This window comes from Pinus tabuliformis, chromosome 9 (genome assembly GCF_031772625.1).
Source record: "Pinus tabuliformis cultivar Carrire ecotype Pingquan chromosome 9, CPIR1, whole genome shotgun sequence".
NCBI lineage: Eukaryota > Viridiplantae > Streptophyta > Pinopsida > Pinales > Pinaceae > Pinus > Pinus tabuliformis.
In genome coordinates, this window is record NC_142307.1 from 285,218,699 (window position 1) to 285,238,792 (window position 20,094).

General features: G+C 28.3%; 1 long non-coding RNA gene across 2 annotated transcripts; it reads right to left on the reverse strand.

The window, feature by feature from the left end:
- Window positions 1-6,748: 6,748 nt before the first annotated feature.
- LOC149148287 (uncharacterized) lies at window positions 6,749-19,303 on the reverse strand. 2 transcript variants are annotated; one of them, XR_016262874.1, is made up of 4 exons: window positions 18,567-19,303; window positions 18,319-18,417; window positions 7,171-7,274; window positions 6,749-7,068 (listed from the first exon to the last, which is right to left on the reverse strand). It is a non-coding gene; the product is annotated as an uncharacterized LOC149148287 (long non-coding RNA). The 2 variants fall into 2 exon arrangements; XR_016262875.1 differs by having other exon boundaries at window positions 18,319-18,422.
- Between the last annotated feature and the right edge of the window lie 791 nt (window positions 19,304-20,094).

Sequence of the window (20,094 nt, forward strand, 5' to 3'; positions counted from 1 at the left end):
AACATAAAGAATGATTGATATAAAGAAAATATAATGTGAAGCTGTTAAAAAAAACAAAATTTAAAGTAAAGCTAAAAACCATATATATTTGTATACTTTACTAATTCATACAAATAAATAAAAATAAAATAAACAAAATTATCATATATGTTATTGATTTACATATTTTTTTTAAACAATCATCATTTTAACATATACAAATTAATTAAATTAAAAAATAATAAAAATACAAATTTTTAATATGGCAATTGTACAAATTTTTTTTAAAAACAAAATTTTATTAAACATCAAATTTTAATAACCTTCAATTTGCTCAAAACACATCATATTATGCACAATGTTATACGGGTACAATCATATATATACACAAACATATAACACATCAAGGTTTTATTAAAAATGAGTCCGTTGACACCAAACAATGATTTATCAACCTAAATAAACAAATTATTTATTTTGATTTAAGATTTTATTCCTATGCTCAAAAAGCTTGGAGAAAAGCCTCCCGATCTCACTATAACTTTATAAGTTCATTTTTAATGATTATTAATTTTTACTATTATTATTCACAAAACTCAAAAATTAAAATAATAACAAAATAATCAATTTAAATGAAAAGATAATACTCTATCAAGACAAAATCATTTTTAAAGATTACTTTTACTATAAATTTATTATTTGAAAAACTAGAAAATTAAAATTAATATTATATCAATTTAATTAAAACTTAAAACACAATATATTATGCACAATGTTATATGGGTACAATCATATATACACACACAAACATTTATAACACATCAAATTTTATTTAAAAATATAATTTATCATATACACACAAACATATATAACACATCAAATTTTATTAAAAAATATAATTTTAAATGCCAAAATTTTAAATTTAAATATAACTTTATAAGTTTAATTTTAATGAATCACTCAACTATATATCACTCAATCCAAATTCATTTTACTATAAATTTATTATTTGCAAATCTCCAAAATGAAAATTAATCATAAAATTATCAAATAAAAAATAATACTCTATCAAGAAAAAAATCATTTTTAAATCACTTTTAAAATTGATATTAAAATTATCAATTTAATATTAACTTAATAATTAATAATAAAATTATTAATTTAATTTAAAATAAACTCTATCAAGATAGTTTTAGCCACTTTTACATGTTATGAGAAATAATCACTCAAATATCAACTCACTTCCTTCTCGTATAAAGAGTATCATATGTTATAAAGAGTAATGGATATAAAGAAAGATAATATTAACTTGTTAAAAAACCAATTTTAAAATAAGAAGTTAATAATATATATATATATATATATATATATTTTTAAAAAACAGACAAATTAATTAAATTAAAAAATAATAAAATATAAAAATAAACCTATTATTCACTTATAATTTTAAAAAATATAAAATTCAACTTTTCAATGTATACAAATTAATCAAAATAATAAAATAACAAAATATAAAATTGTAAAATAATTTAAAAAAAAAACATATTTATCAAATATATTATTCATTTATATTTAAAAAAAAAAAAACATAAAATTCATTATTTTAAAATATACAAATTAAAAAATAGTAAAATAATAAAAATAAACATATTTATCAAATATATTATTCATGTATAATTTTAAAAAACATAGAATTCATCATTTTCACATATACAAATTAATTAAAATAATAAAACAACAAAATAATAAATTTGTAATATTACAATATACAAATTCTTGAAAAAATAAGATTTTATTAAACATCATTTTTTAATAACCTTCAATTTACTTAAAATAAATCACATTACTCCAATACATCACAATATCACATTACAAATTAATTAAATTAAAAATAATAAACAAACATAAATTTTTATTAAATAATATAATTTTAAATGTCAAAATTATAATTTTTAAATATATCTTAATAAGTTCATTTTTAATAACACATCAATTTTTATTAAATAATACAATTTTAAATGTCAAAATTATAATTTTTAAATATATCTTTATAAGCTCATTTTTAATGAATCACTCAACTATATATCACTTAAATCAAAAATCATTTTTACTATAAATTTATTATTTGCAAAACTCTAAAATTAAAAATTAAAAATAAAATTATTAATTTAACTAACCAATAGTAAACTATAAATTTATTATTTGCAAAACTCTAAAATTAAAAATTAAAAATAAAATTATTAATTTAACTAAAAAATAGTAAACTCTAACTAGATAGTTTTAGTTGTTTACATGTCATGGGAAGAAACAGCAAAAGTGCATTTATATCAAATCACTTATGTTTGGTATTAAAGTATCATATGAAAATACAATAGACTAAGAATCATACTTTATAGCATAAAGAGTGATTGATATAGAGATAAAATAATGTGAATGTGTTAAAAATAAAATTTTATAATGAAAAGTTTAAAATATTATATATTTATATACTTTGCTAACTTATACAAATAAATAAAATTAAAATAAACATATTTTGTCATATATATTATTGATTTATATATTTTTTTAAATAAAACTCATCAATTTAATCTAGACAAATTAATTAAATTAAAAATAATAAAAACACAAATTTATAAATTGCAGTTTATACAAATTTATAAATTGCAGTTTATACAAATTAATTAAATTAAAAATAATAAAAATATAAATTTATAAATTGCAGACCCACAAATTTTTTTTAATAATTTATTAAACATTAAATTTTAATAACAATACACATCATATTATGCACAATGTTATATAGATACAATAATATATACACACACAAACATATAACAGGTCAATCTTTATTAAATAATATAGTTTTAAATGCCAAATTATAATTTTTAAATATAACTTTAAAAATAAACATGTTATTAATTTAAATTAAAAAATAATAATAATAATAATAATAATACTTTGACACAAAATCATTTTTAAATACCATTTTAACCATAAATTTATTATTGGCAAAACCAAAAAATAAATATTAAAATTAAATTTATTAATTTAATTAAAACTTAATAATTAATAATAAAATTATTAATTTAATTAAAAAATAGACTTTACCAAGATAGTTTTAGCCATGTTTACATGTTATAAGAAATAACCACTCAAATATCAACTCACTTTAGGTATTAAAGATTAATAATCATACTTTATAACATAAAGAGTGATTGATATAAATAAAGATAATGTGAACTTGATAAAAGTCAAGTTAATAATCAAAGTCAAGTTAATAATCATACTTTATAACATGAGGAGTGATTGATATAAGTAAAGATAATGTGAAATTCATAAAAGTCAAGTTTTAAAATGAGAAATTAGAGACTATATACATTATTATTTCAAATAATTCATACAAATAAAATAAAATAAACATATTTATCAAATATATTATTCTTTTATATTTTTAAAAGACATAAAATTCATCAATTTAACATATACAAATTAATTAAATTAAAAAAATAATAAAAATACAAATTTTTGTAAATATTACAATACACAATTTTTTATAGAATATTATTTTATTGAACATCAATTTTTAATAACCTAATCACATTACTCACATAAATCATAATATCACATCAGAATTTAATTATATTAAAAAATAATTTAAAAAATAAAAAACAGATTTGTTAATTTACATTTTTAGAAGACATATATTCATTTAAACATATACAATTTAATCAAATTAAAAACTAACAAAAATACAAATACAAATTTCTAATATTGAAATGTACAAATTTTTAGAAATGTACAAATTTATTAAACATAAATTTTTAATAATCTAATCACATTACTTCCATACATCACAATATCATATTAGAGATATATTATTAATTTATATTTTTAAAAGACAATTTATTAATTTTAACATATACAAATTAATAAAATTAAAAAAAAAAAATACAAAATTGTAATATTATAATGTACACATTTTTAAAAAATATTATTTTATTAAACATCAATTTTTAATAACTTTCAATTTGCTTAAAACAAATCACATTACTCCCATACATCACAATATCACATTAGGAATTAATTAATTTTAAAAAAATGATAAAAATAAAACATATTTATCAAATATATTATTAATTTATATTTTTTAAAGACAAATTTTTTCATTTAAACATACAAATTAATTAAATTAAAAACTAATAAAAATACAAATACAAATTTCTAATATTACAATGTACACATCTTTAAAAAGTAATATTTTATTAAACATCAATTTTTAATAACCTAATCACATTACCCCATACATCACAGTGTCATATTAAAAAATAATTAAATTAAAAAATAATTAAAATAAACATATTTATCAAATATATTATTAATTTATATTTTTAAAAGACAAAATTTATTAATTTAACATATACAAATTAATTAAATTAAAAGTAATAAAATAATAAAAATATAAATTTGTAATATTACAATGTACAAATTTCTACAAAATATTATTTTATTAAACATCAATTCTTAATAACTTTCAATTTGCTTAAAACAAATCACATAAATCCCATACATCACAATATCACATTAAAAATTAATTAAATTAAAAAATAATAAAAATAAACATATTTATCAAATATATTATTAATTTATATTTTTTAAAAATATAAAATTCATCATTTTAACATATACAAATTAATTAAATAAAAAATAACAAAAAAATTGACTACTCCCATACATTACAAATTAATTAAATTAAAAAATAATTCAAATAAACATATTTATAAAATATATTATTCATTTATATTTTTAAAAACCATAAAATTCATCATTTTAACACAAAAATTAATCAAATTAAAAAATAAAAATTTATAATATTATAATGTAAAAAAGATTAGAATAATATTTTATTAAACCTAAATTTTTAATAACCTACAATTTGTTTAAAACAAATCACATTACAACAAAACATAAATAAATATATAAATTGAGTCTCAAATTTTTTAAATTCAATTATTATTTAGACTCAAAATTTTTTAAATTCAATTATTATTTTTTATTAAATAATAACATTTTAAATCTATACAAGATATTATGCTGAAGCCATATGAATATGAAAAAAAAAAAAATGTAATGAATTATAATTTAAAATGTGGAATGTAAAGTTAAAATTATTTAAGCACAAATTTAAAATAAAATTACTCAAACAAAACATAAATAAATATATAAATTTTGAGTCTCAAATTTTTTAAATTCAATTATTATTTAGACTCAAAATTTTTTAAATTCAATTATTATTTTTTATTAAATAATAACATTTTAAATCTATACAAGATATTATGCTGAAGCCATATGAATATGAAAAAAAAAAAAATGTAATGAATTATAATTTAAAATGTGGAATGTAAAGTTAAAATTATTTAAGCACAAATTTAAAATAAAATTACTCAAGCAAATTAGAAAATGTAAAATACTAAGTTCAAAATTATAAATGAAAAAAAAAGGGAAAATGTAATGAATTATAGTTTAAAATGTGGAATGTAAAGTTAAAATTATTTAAGCACAAATTTAAAATAAAATTACTCAAGCAAATTAGAAAATGTAAAATGTGAAGTTCAAAATTATAAATAAAAAAAAAAAAAGGAAAATGTAATGAATTATGGTTTAAAATGTGGAATGTAAAGTTAAATTATTTAAGCACAAATTTAAAATAAAATTACTCAAGCAAATTAGAAAATGTAAAATGTGAAGTTCAAAATTATAAATAAAAAATCTCTAGTATATATATAAATCCATTAAATTAGATATCATTTTTAAATTTCACTTTTATTATAAAATTATGATTGAGAAAATTACATAATTATAAGTAATGTTAAAACTCATACAAAATAGGAAACTATACTCAAAATAAAAAACATTTCCCATACTTTGGCATGATACTTTTGAAAGCTGTGAAGAGTAACATTTTTAAAATATATTATATCTTTGAAAATTGATATATCTATCTTTACTATAATAAAAATATGAATTTAGCCAAAAATACATATTCATAAAATTCATATTCATAACCAATGCATGCTCACCATGTCATAATATTTTTACTTTTAACCATTAAATTTCCATAACTTCAAATCAATTTAAAATACATCATATTGAGCACAATGTCATATGTATAATCATATATACACAAACAACACTTAACACATTACAATACAAGGACACATTACAATACAACAACACATTACACAACACAACACATTACAACAACACAGCACATCACAACACATTAATAACTATTATTTAAAAATTTGATGTCTTATTTTTATAAATTTTAAATATTAAAGACAATTTTAAATGTGAAAGTTAATCTTGAATCAAAATTTTTAGATGTAATTTATGAGTTCATTTTTACAAAATCATTAAATTATTATTAGTGGTTTTTATACAAGGTTATCATATGAAAAAATTGTAAATGTGAATAATATAATTTTATGAGTTCATTTTGCTAAATTATTTGTGCTTGTTATATAGTATCATGTGAAAAGAAAATGTGAATGTAAGCAATTGTGAATAATGTAATCTTATAATTTTATTTTTACTAAATCAGTTATGATCATTTGTAGTTGTAAAATTTGTAAATGTGAAAAATTTGTGTAGCCATTTGTAAGTGTTAAATAAGAATATAATGTGAAAACAATTGTTTGCCTGGGAAAAAAATGTAAATATGATCAATCAAATTTTGAAAGGTGAAGTTATCATTAAGTCATCAGAATAAATATAATTAAAATTTTACAAATAAACACAACTTTTGAAAAAAAATAAAAATACACCCAAAAATAAAAATAAAAACAAACAAACAAAAATGACACTCCTCCAAGATAGCTTTGGCCATGCTATCTTTGAAGGTTGTGAGAAGGGGTTGACCCCTTCTCAAAAAAAAAAATCTGATTATGTATTAATGTATAGTTTGTGAGAGTGAGTACATCAAAAAATACACTACAATTTACAATTACAAAATGTGATTCTTCTGCAAAGAGTTTGAGACTTTGCCCAGCACTTCCCATCTGCTGTTGTGCAATTCTACCTTCTTGATTTCTGTTTCATACCACAAGGAAATTAGAGATCACATTCAAAATGTTATGAGATAAAAAATAATTTTTCACTCCCACATAAAATTGTGAGAAGAATTTAATTTACCTTTTCACATATGACTTTCTGTCACAGCACTCTTGCATCTGCTTTGAGTCACACTTCCCATTTCTTCTAATCTCCTTTACACGCTTAATTTACTTTCTTGATACCTGTTTCAAGAGATAAGCTAAGTCCTGATAATAATTTTATTTTTGAAACCTTAATAAAAATAAATAATAAAAACCCCCTCTCCCCTTTCCGTCAACTTAATTTACACCTGTTTCATAAGAAAAATAAATATATAAATAAATTCTCAATCACAAATTTACTATTAAATATTAAAAACAAAAACACAATAATTAACTTTCCCCCTTACGAAAACAATATCTACATAGAGTACCGAGGTAAACAATTTCATTAAATTAAATATGGGGTTGGCTTGTGCACTTAAGAGAGTTCCTAGATTCCTAATTTTCGATCTTCCAGAGTTCCGAGTCGGACCTCTCCAATGTCGGAAGTCTGTCCAAGTCAAAAGAAAATAGGACACTACTTGCCAAACTCTCTATTTCTTTAATTTTTACTCCTTGTTCCTTGACTGGCCAAACTCCCAAGAATATGACTGAGTTGAGAGAACTTAATAGAATATGCATTTTATATTCCTTGATTGGTCAAACTCCCAACTCTCTATTTCTTTAATTTTTACTCCTTGTTCCTTGACTGGCCAAACTCCCAAGAATATGACTGAGTTGAGAGAACTTAATAGAATATGCATTTTATATTCCTTGATTGGTCAAACTCCCAAGAATATGACTGAGTTGAGAGAACTTAATAGAATATGCATTTTATATAGAAAGTTTGTCAAGGGTTTTGGAAGCATCATGGCACACCTCACTGATTTTACCAACGAGGATCAATTTAAATCAGTGCACACTGCAAAGGGGCTACCTTCTTATCTATGCAAAATGTAACACTCATCTTTCAAATACTTGTATCAGAATGAATCTGAATAACTTCATTAGTAACCTAAGTTAGTCTACAACTGATTATCTCAGTATATTTCAATTTATCCCAACATTATTGTGGCAGAAAGACACATGATACTAAAAATGAAAAATAGTTAGATATGCTTCCTTCCTATCAAATTGTGATCAAGGAATCTGAAGCCTGGCGATTTTCTCAGTCATCCAGGGCTTGTTCTGTTTCACTCTTTCTTTTTGAATTTTTACTCCTTATTCCTTGACTGCCCAACTCCCAAGAATGTGACTTAGTTGAGAGAAATTAATAGAATATGCAATTTATATAGGAAGTTTATCAAGGGTTTTGGAAGCATCATGGCACACCTCACTGATCTTATCAAAGGGTTTTGGAAGCATCATGGCTGCAAAGGGGCTACCTTCTTATCTATGCAAGAAATCTGTCAAACACTTGCAACAGCAAATGAAACCGAATGACTTCATTAGTAATTTAAGTTTGTCTACAATTGATTTTCTCAGTATATTCCCACTTAACCCCAGGCATTATTGTGGCAAAGGAGACAGAATACTTAAAATGAAAAACCATTAGTTTTGCTTCCTATCAACTTGTGATCAATGAACCTGAAGCTTGACAATTTTCTCAATCATCTAGAGCTAGCTTTGTTTCACTCTTTATTTCTTGAATTTCATTTCTTATTCCTGGATTAGCCAAGTCCCAGGAATGTGACTCGCATGAGAGAACTTAACAGAATATGCAATTTACATAGCCTGTCAAGGGTTTTGGAAGCATCATAGCACACATCACCAATCTTACCAATAAGGATCGATTCAAATGGATGGAGACTGCAAAAGGGCTCCCTTATTACCTATGCAAACTGTAGCAGGCATCTGTCAAATACTTGTACATAAGGTGAAATTAAATAACTTCATTAGTTCCATTTATCCCAACATTATTGTGGCAAATAACACACCATATTTAGAATAAAAAACCGTTTAGTTTTGCTTCCTATCAAATTGTGATGATCAAGAAACCTGAAGCCTGACAATTTTCTCAATCATCTAGGGCTTGCTCCGCTTCATTCTTTATTATTTGAATTTCACTCCTACTTCCTTGATTGGCCAACTCCCAAACACGTGACTCAATTGAGAGAACTTAATAGAATATGCAATTTTCACTACCTGCTGCTGCAACAACTAGACATAGCGAGGGAGAGAGACATGCATGCTTGTGTTACCTCTTGATTTAATTTTTTATTAGGTTGAAAAAAATGTTAAAACCAATTGATACTGAATTGGTTATAGAAACATATACTATCAAAAAGGTGTGCCAGACTCTCCGATGGGAGGTCATTGCGCCCACAGAAGTCACTCAGGGAAGTAACTCTTCGAATCATTAGGTAAGTAATTTAGTAACTTGATGGGAGAGTGATCGAAGCCCAAATCGCAAGACATACTGAATTCAGTCCTTTTTGAATTAATAGCGATGTACATCCATTATAAATTTCAAAACCCATTGTACCATTCAGTATGTTTTACATATGGTACAACAATTGACCTGTTTTTATTTTATCAGGGTCAAATACTCTTTCTAAACTAACTGATACCGGCCATGACAGAATATTCCCCTTACAGGATGACAGAATTATTTAAAAACATGTAAGATATGTTTCATTAAATTAAATATGGGATTGGCTTGTTTCGCTCTTCAAGAATTCCGAGTCGGACCTCTCCAATGTCGGAAGTTTGTCTAAGTCAAAAGAAAATAGGTCGCTACTTGCAGAGAAAGAATGAAGGATTTCCTTCTGGTTTCCCTATTGGACTGGAAACCTTATTGGACAGAGAGACATACCATGAGAAATATGCTTTAAGCCTCTGCCTGGATTGGGTGTTTAGCCTGGGTGGGGAAAGAGCCGAGACAAGCTGAGCGCTACAGAACTATCTCTTGATTTTCAATACCTGCTGCTGCAACAATTAGACATGCTATCTCTTGATTTTCACTACCTGCTGCTGCAACAACTAGACATAGCGAGAGGAGAGAGACATGCATGCATGTGTTACCTCTTGATTAATTTTTTATTGCGGGCGCTGCTTGCTAGATTTTTTATTTGATTTGAATTGATTAGGTTGAAAAAAATGTTAAAACCAATTGATAATAAATTGGTTATAAAAACAGAAACTATCAAAAAGGTGTGCCAGACTCTCCGATGGGAGGTCATTGAACTCACAGAAGTCACCAGGGAAGTAACTCTTCGAATCATTAGGTAAGTAATTCAGTAACGAGAGATCGAAGCCCCACATCGCAAGACATACTGAATTCAGTCCTTTTTAAATTAACAGCGATGTACATCCATTATAAATTTCAAAACCCATTAGGTAAGTAATTCAGTACGTTTTACATATGGTACAACAATTGACCTGTTTTTATTTGATAAGGGTCGAATACTGTTTCTAAACTCGCTGATACCGGCCATGACAAAGAATATTCCCCTTACAGGATGACAGAGAATTATTCGACATGTGACAACTCAGCTTGGAGAGCATCAGACTGAAGATCTGAAGGTTGCATGTTCAATTCACACTCACCACATTGCATTTTTGTAATTCATTATTCAAAAAGTTTGTCGAACTGAATTAGATAAATAAAGGAAATCCAAGGAATTACTATTACAAAAGAAAAGCTCATTCTACATGGCAAACTGTAACACTCAAGATCTGTCAAATACTTTTAACAGAAGGTGAAACTAAATGATTTCATTAGTAACTTAAATTTGTCTACAAGTGATTCTCTATGTGTATTTCCATTTATCCCAACATCATTCTGGCCAAGAACACAAGAAACCTGAAGCCTGACAAATTGCTTCTAATCAAATTGTGATCAAGGAACTTGAAGCCTGACAATTTTCTGTCATCTGCCTCTGTGTTTCACTCTTTATTTCCTGAATTTTACTCCTTACTTGACTGGCTAACTCCCAAGAATGTGACTCAGTTGAGAGAACTTTAATATGCAACTTATATAGGAAGTTTGTCAAAGGTTTCACTCTTTATTTCCTGAATTTTACTCCTTACTTGACTGGCCAACTCCCAAGAATGTGACTCAGTTGAGAGAACTTTAATATGCAATTTATATAGCAAGTTTGTCAAGGGTTTCGGACGCACATCATGGCACACCTCACTGATCTTACCAGTAAGGATCAATCATGGCACAACTCACTGATCTTACCAATAAGGACCAATTAATGGATGGAGATTGCAAAGGATCTACCTGTTTGCAAAGGGGCTACTTCTTATCTATGCAAATAGTAACACTCAAGCAGTCTGTCAAATACTTGTTAACAGAAAGTGAAACCTAATGACTTCATTAGTAACTTAAGTTTGTCTAAAATTGATTCTCTCAGTACATTTTCATTTATCCCAGCATTATTGTGGCAGAAGACACGTGATACTTGAAATGGAAAATACTTCGTTATGCTCCCTATCAAATTGTGATCAAGGAATCTGAAGCCTGATGATTTTCTCAATCATCCAGGGCTTGCTCTGTTTCACTCTTTCTTTTTGAATTTTTGCTCCTTTCATGACTGGCCAACTCCCAAGAATGCGACTTAGTTGAGGGAAACTAATAGAATATGCAATTTATATCTCCATTTAACCCAGAATACACATTTTCATTTATCCCAACGTTATGCTTACTGTCAAATTGTGATCAAGAAATCTGAAGCCTGGCAATTTTCTCAATCATCCAGAGCTTGCTCCATTTCATTCTTTATTTCTTGAATTTTTACTCCTTATTTCTCCACTGGCCAACCCCCAAGAATGTGACTGAGTTGAGAGAACTTAATAAAATATGCATTTTGTATAGGAAGTTTGTCAAAGGTTTGGAAGCATCATGACACACCTCACTGATTTTACCAACAAAGATCAATTTAAATCAGTGGACGCTGCAAAGGGACTACCTTCTTATCTATGCAAAATGTAACACTCAAGCAGGCATCTGTCAAATACTTGTATCAAAATGAAACTAAATGACTTCATTAGTAATTTAAGTTCGTCTACAACTGATTCTCTCAGTATATTTCAATTTATCCCAGCATTATTGTGGCAGAAAACACATGATATTTAAAATGAAAAATAGTTAGTTATGCTTCCCATCAAATTGTGATCAAGGAATCTGAAGCCTGGCGATTTTCTCACTCATCGAGGGCTTGCTCTGTTTCACTCTTTCTTTTTGAGTTTTTACTCTTTATTCCTTGACTGGCCAACCCCAAGAATGTGACTTGGTTGAGAGAAATTAATAGAATATGCAATTTATATAGGAAGTTTATCAAGGGTTTTTGGAAGCATCATGGCACACCTCACTGAACTTACCAATAAAGATAGATTTAAATGGATGCAGGCTGCAAAGGGGCTACCTTCTTATTATCTATGAAAACTATAACGCTCAAGCAGAAATCTGTCAAATAATTAGTAAATGAAACCAAATGACTTCATTAGTAACTTAAGTTTGTCTACAATTGATTTTCTCAATATATTTCCATTTAACACAGCATTATTGTGGCAAAGGAGACAATACTTAAAATGATAAACCATTAGTTTTGCTTCCTATCAACTTGTGATCAATGAACCCTAAGCTTGACAATTTTCTCAATCATCAAGCAAGCTTTGTTTCATTCTTTATTTCTTGAATTTCACTTCTTATTCCTGGATTAGCCAACTCCCAAGATTGTGACTAGCAGGAGAGAACTTAACAGAAAATGCAATTTACATAGCCTGTCAAGGGTTTTGGAAGCATCGTGGCACACATCACCAATTTTACTAATAAGGATCGATTTCAAATGGATGGAGACCGCAGAAGGGCTCCCTTATTATTTATGCAAACTGTAACACTCAAGCAGGCATCTGTCAAATACTTGAACATAAGGTGAAACTAAATAACTTCATTAGTTCCATTTATCCCGACATTATTGTGGCAAATAACACACCATATTTAGAATGAAAAACCGTTTAGTTTTGCTGCCTATCAAATTGTGATCAAGGAACTTGAAGCCTGACAATTTTCTCGATCATTTAGGGCTGGCTCTGCTTCATTCTTTATTATTTGAATTTCACTCCTACTTCCTTGATTGGCCAACTCCCAAGCATATGACTCAATTGGGAGAACTTAATAAAGTATGCAATTTACATAAGAATTTTGTCAAGGGTTTTGGAAGCCATGGCACATCTCAATGATCTTACTAATAAGGATCGATTTAACTAGTTGGAGGCTACAGAGGGGTTACACTCAAGCATCTGTCAAATACTTATAACAGAAGATGAACCTGAATGACTTTATTAGTAACTTAAGTTTTTCTACAATTGGTTCTCTCACTATTTTTCCATGTATAAAGGACAATATATTTAGAATGAAAAACGGCTAGTTTTGCTTCCTATCAAATTGTGTCAAGAAGCCTAAAGCCTGGTAATTTTCTCAATCATCCAAGGTGGGCTCTGTTTCGGTCTTTTTTTCTTGAATTCACTCCTTATTTCTTGACTGACCAACTCCCAAGAATGTGGCTCAGTTTAGAGAATTTGATAGAAAATGCAATTTATATAGGAAGTTTTCTTTTTGGAAGCATCCTGGCACACCTCACAGATCTTACCAATAAGGATTAATTTAAATGGATGGAGGCTGCAAGGGGGTACCTTTGACAAATTAAAAGGCCCAGCCATATTTCTCAGACTTTTGAAGTGAAATATGATGCTTTGGGAACTGGCATGAACACAGTGGTCATGCAATTCAGCAGCCTATTGTGACTGACAAGGAAAAGTTGTTAAGCATCTATGATTAGGAAATGTTAACCCTTCTAGAAAAATTCAAGCCATATTTATTGGGACAGCACCTCAAAATCCAAATGGAGCATGAAACTTTGAAGTATTTATTTTCCCAGTGGAATTTTAGTGAAGTAGGAAAGTAAACTACAAGGTTTTTACTTTGAAATTCAATACAAGAAGGGCATAAATAATGTTTCAGTCGATTTCTTATCTATGTTATCTGAGCTGCGTACCAGAGGATGGAAAAAACATTATCAACTGAATATGCAAAAGATGAGAGGTCTGTTGATATGCTACAAAACTCAAAAAGGACCCAAAGACTAGGGCAATGGGTATACATTTTCAGGCAATCTGATTTTTTAATAAGAATTGCACATATATAATACCGAATTCTATATTTTAAGAAGGCAGTGATAGAAGAATGTCATTCTCCATTTGTTATTAGTCAATTATTGTACACTGTGAATTAGTCCATTGTAAATTAATAATGATGTGTCAGCCCACCATCCGCAGTTATTGGGTGCACAGTAGATGATCATCTCAATAAAAAGCTTCTCACCATTGGCATCCAACTAACAAAAATGCCCAGGTTCATCTGAATGTTTACTGGCCTGATGTTCTTGCACCCCATCCAGAATACCCCACTTGCTCATAGCTTCATGGCATATTCTTTTCATTGACATCATTATGAATCAACAATTACAATCATTATTTCTAATGGGTGAATTCTAGAGTGATGCGGAGCACCTATTGGGTAACGTAACACAAAATATTATATTCTGTTGTTCACTGTACTGTTCTATTACATTCTGGTCTATGCAATGGTTCCCCACGGATTTAACATCCTTAAAAAGACCTATGCAAAAGTAAAATCAGTATTTACCTTTTATTTAAATAATAAAAGTAAAATCTAAAGTATTATTATTACATTATTAATAATAATTGTTTACTTCCAATATTAAGAAAGAAGAACAAAAATTGCAAATATGAGTCTGGACTTGGCCTACAGAAGCATTGCTTATCTGCTCTCTGTCCCCAGATCTTTGTGTGTTCTCCGCTCTTGGTTAATAAATAGGCATTGATTGCAAATATGAGTCTGGACTTGGCGTACAGAAGCAGTGCTTATCTGCTCTCTGTCCCTAGATCTTTGTATGTTCTCTGCTCTCGGTTAATAAATAGGCATTGATTGGGAATTGCAGAGGCAGAGGGATAGTTTATTTTTCTTAGTTGAATAGAGAACCCCAACAAAAGGTTTAGAAAGTAGAAAATTAACCCAACAGCTTGGTTTGATGGCTCATTCTTGAAGTAGCTTCTACTTTAAATCAATTAAATTTCTACTTTACTGATTGATTTCTGACACTTTTAAGGTCCGTTACTCACTCATTCCTAAAGCAACATTAAGGACACAATTCAAATCAAATTAAAAAAAAAAAATTTAAATACAAAAAGAATCGAACTACTGAAGGTACCCTTACCCTATATACATTAGGCTCCTACGTTATAACTGTAAACACAGTGAAGGGATTATTTGTCTTACCTATATGCATATGTTGAAGGCTTCTATGTTACTGTGTGGTTACAAAATATTTAATAGTGGAATTAAAAATGTTCAAAGAGTGAAACCTTTTTATATTTTCTTCATCTATTTTAGCAAGAGCTGCACTATGAGTTGGGATAAGAGGTATCCACCATGGTCGGATATTATAAGAGGGAAAAAGAATATGTGGGTGAATTCTTTTTGGTAAACTCTTTCCTACACTAACTTTTTACCTTTCAGGAGGGTTAAGGGTCCTTAAGCTATCCATTTCTCAGCAAATTCATCAATGGATAACTGGGCACTCCCTTATGGGTAAACCCTCACATTTGTTATGCGTATAAAATATATGAATGGAATTGTATGAATAAAAATGTACTAGTAAATCTTACAATGATGTTGAATAGAGAAAAATGGATTGTTGTTTGGGAGTCTTTTGATGTAAGAGAATCTTTCCTTATGTTTGGGAGATAGGCTAATTGCTTTGGCTTGACTGCTTCTATCCCTAAAGGAATATTATCAATCATTCCAAGATACTCCATTCTTACTCTCCAATAATAGCAGTCATTGGCATAAATAAACACACTAGAAACACAAGGAGGGAGTTGGGTTCTCTCCATCTAAGATTAATATGCAAGGAAATGCAATGTGCTCAAAGACGACTAGTGCAGTACTCTTTTTAATTGAAAAATATGAAAGCCATTTTTATGGACCTGGGCTACAGAAATGTTTGCAGTAGACTAAATAGGAAGGAAAATGTCGGAACTACAATCTTTTTTAACCTTTTCCAACTCATTAATGTAAGTACTGATTTTGGACAAAGACAGGCGAATCTGCTTCAAGTTAATATTATGTAGAATAAAAGGAAACTACTCATTAGAAAAAATCACAGCCTACGATTTTCCTTGCCTTAGACTAAACAAAGGTGCTAACCACTACCAAGTATTTGAAGTTTGAACCTTCTTTCCTTAGCTATGCTAGGTCACCCCCTAGCACATCTATTGTCAGTTCATCCCAAGAAACTTGCTTACACTGAGATAGGTACTTGGTACATAAATAAACACACTAGAAACATATGCAAGGGAATGCAATGCTTATAGACAAGTGTAGTAATCTCTTAAAATGAAAAATATAAAAGGCATTTTTATGGGCCTGGGCTACAAAAATGTTTGCAGTAGACTACATAGGAAGGAAAATGTGGGAACTACAATCCTTTTCAACCTTTTCCAAACCATTAATGTAGGTATTGATCTTGGAAAAAGATAGGTGAATCTCCTTCATGTTAATATTATGTAGAATAAAAGGAGAGAGCCTACTCTGAACTACTCATTAGAAAAATCACATACCTACTATTTGCCTCACCTTACTTAGACTAAACAAGGGTGACCCTCTTTCCTTAGCTATGCTAGGTCACCCCTAGCACACCTATTGTGAGTTAATCCCAAGCAACTTGCTTACACTTACATAGGTAAGGACAAATCTGCGACACCGTAATTTTCTAAATAGGACCTAATTCAAAGTGTTTGCTTACATAATGGGATCTTGCTGAATCTAAATGTCTTCCTACAAGTCTTGCTTTAGTGTGCTTTTGCCTATGTGGTGTGTTTCCATCGAAAGCAGATGTGGCCTGGCAGGTCTCATTCCATCCAATTTATATGGCATACCAGCACTGTTTCTCTAGGACTAGTAAGTCTATCAATGCTCCCTAAAACCACTTTGCTCAAGCTGGTTGAGAAAAATAATAAATGGAGATTGACGAATATGATTGTTATAGTTCATTGATTAGTTAATAATCTTACCCCAAATGTGTGCTATTCTTTATAGGCTCAGCATGGCCTGGATTGTGGTTCAGTCAGCTAAATAGGGAACCTCCAATGACCAAATTCTGTTTGCAAAATGCAGGAGCTAAGAGAATTATAATAGAATTGGAATAAAATTTAACTTGCTTATTGAACTCCTACAAATTGTGTCTCAAAAAAATTCTGAAAACTCAAACAATCTAACAAGAAAATTCCTCTGACCCAAAATTTTATTTGGGTTTCAGATGGTTTGATGCTCAAAACCAATTAACTGCTTCAGTTCACTGAATGTTTAATAATCTCACTCCAAAATATGTATTAGATTATAAGCTCAACATGGCTTGGACTGGGTCACTCGCCTAAATAAAAAAATTAAGAAAAAAAAAAGAAGTCAATGACAAAAATCTGGAGAAAAAGAATTATAACAAAATTGAAATAGAATTTTACTCACATATTGAACATCTACAAACAGTTTCTAAAAGAAAATTTCTGGAAACCCCAAATTCTTCTTCAAATTTAAGAATTAGATGGTTTTATGTTGCCAGTGATTAGCATCAATAACCCTATTGGAGATAACCAATACCAAAGAATAAAACCCAAAGGTATCTAAAAACATCAAAGATTATGAAAATTTTCCCAACATTTTGCCTGCATAGTTAAAGGTGTATCTGAACCCTAAATAAAGAAAGGCCAATGACCAAAAAATAATAATAATAATAATAAAATTGAAATAAATTTTACTCACAAACAGTTCCTAAATTTTTTTTAATAGAAACCCCAAATTCTTCTTGAGATTTAGGCAATAAAGGGTTTTATGCCTGCACTAATCAGCATCAATAACCCTCAATCAGCATCAATAACCCTCTTGAAAATAACCAGTAACAAAAAATAAAACCCAAAGACATTGAATAACCAAGAAAAACATCAAAGATTATGAAAAATTTCACAACCTTTCTGTATAGTACAGGTATATTTAAACCCTAATCTTATTCAGCACACCTACCTTGCCCTCAATAAAAATTAATTAGATAAAAGAGAAACCAAAAGTTAATGCTCATAAAAATTAATTATGACAGGAGAGAAACCAAAAGTTAATGCTCACCTGCAACCTAAAAAATACAGAGCATCTGCATCTGTGTTTTCCAGCACTATTCACTGGTGATATAATTCTTTCTTTCTGGTCGTATAATTCTTCCTTCCTCTGCACTTGAAGAGGAAACAGGACAAGTTAACCCAAAAGAAAAAAGTGGGATAACATGTTTTACAAAATACTCATCCATCCATGAAACATCTATCAAACATCTAACAATTACCATCAAAATTTTAAATAACAAATAAAAGAATATCTACCTTCTCAATCTTCACCATTAAACCAGTCATCCCATATCATATCTCATATCCTTGCAGCATCACTCTCCCTCTCATATCTCATATCCTTGCAGCATGACTCTCCCTCTTGACATCACTCACCTGGAAGCTAGAACCAAACAAGCAGCAAAGAAACCAAATCTAAACCAACAAGCCATTTCAAAACAAACAAACAAAAACAAAAAAGCACACCAACAAACCATTTAAACAAAAAAAAACGAAAATGCACAGCACAGACAGAATTCAAGGTATAAACAAGTAAGCATGGCCATGCTCCAAAACAAAACACAGTATTAAAATCCACAGAATTCTAAAACACAAAGTTCTACTCCACTTTCTAATTTCTTCCTCCCTTCTCCCGCAAACTCAAAATCTGTTCTCCTTTACTACCTAATTTCTTCCGCCCTTCTCCAGCAAACCCAAAATCTGCTCTACTCTAGTACTTAATTTTTTCCACCATCTCCAATCTCCTCCACTTAGCAGCCAGTCGAAACAGGCCCACCATCTCCCAGCCATGAAAGCCGATACTCTTCCTCTGCCTGTAGGCCAAGCTTACCCACCATCTCCCAGCCATGAAAGGCCGATACTCTTCCTGTCTGTATAGGCCAAGCTTACCCACCATCTCTCAGCCATGGAAGGCCGAGACTCTCCACTCTTCCGCCTGCACACCATCTCCCAGCCATGGAAGGCCGATACTCTCCGCTCTTCCTCTGTTTGTCGGCCATATTCATTTTTCATTTGCTGAGTAAATGTGATAATGATATATCGGATCTCAGGGATTTCAAATGCATTCGAATTTTTCCCTCTTTCAAATCCGCCAGCTGCGCACTGAGCCCAATGTAGCCGTAGAGATTATCAAATTTTGAAATGCCCAATGTAGCCGTAGAGATTATTAAATTTTGAAATACATTCGCTGCGCAAGGAGCCATCATCGTGGATTTGAAAGTGACGTGAATTTAAAAGACATCGTTTTATTTTGACTTTATATGTTTCAAAATAATATAAAAGTGACGCGTTACATATTATAAGTGACGTGAATTTAAAAGACATCGTTTTATTTTGACTTTATATGTTTCAAAATAATATAAAAGTGACGCGTTACATATTTTAAAAAATGTTTATGACATAATTTTATTATTATAAAATGTAACAATAAATCAATAACTAAAATAATTTTATTAAAAATGTGATATCAATTTAAAAAGAAAAATATACTTAAAATACTAATTTTATTATAGTTAAATAATTAAAAATATTTTCCTTTTATTAAAAATCAATAATAACATATTAAATGTTAAACCATAATATAAAAAATCAATAATAACATATTAAATGTTAAACCATAATATTTTACAATGTTAATTAAAATATACATTATGTTATTATCAAATAAAATATATTATAGCTATAAATAAATTATATTTTAAGATTAAGTTTTTTTTTTAATAGAGAATTTGTAAAAAAAATTATGAGTGATTATTTTTTAGAAAAATCATAATAAGAGTTTTGT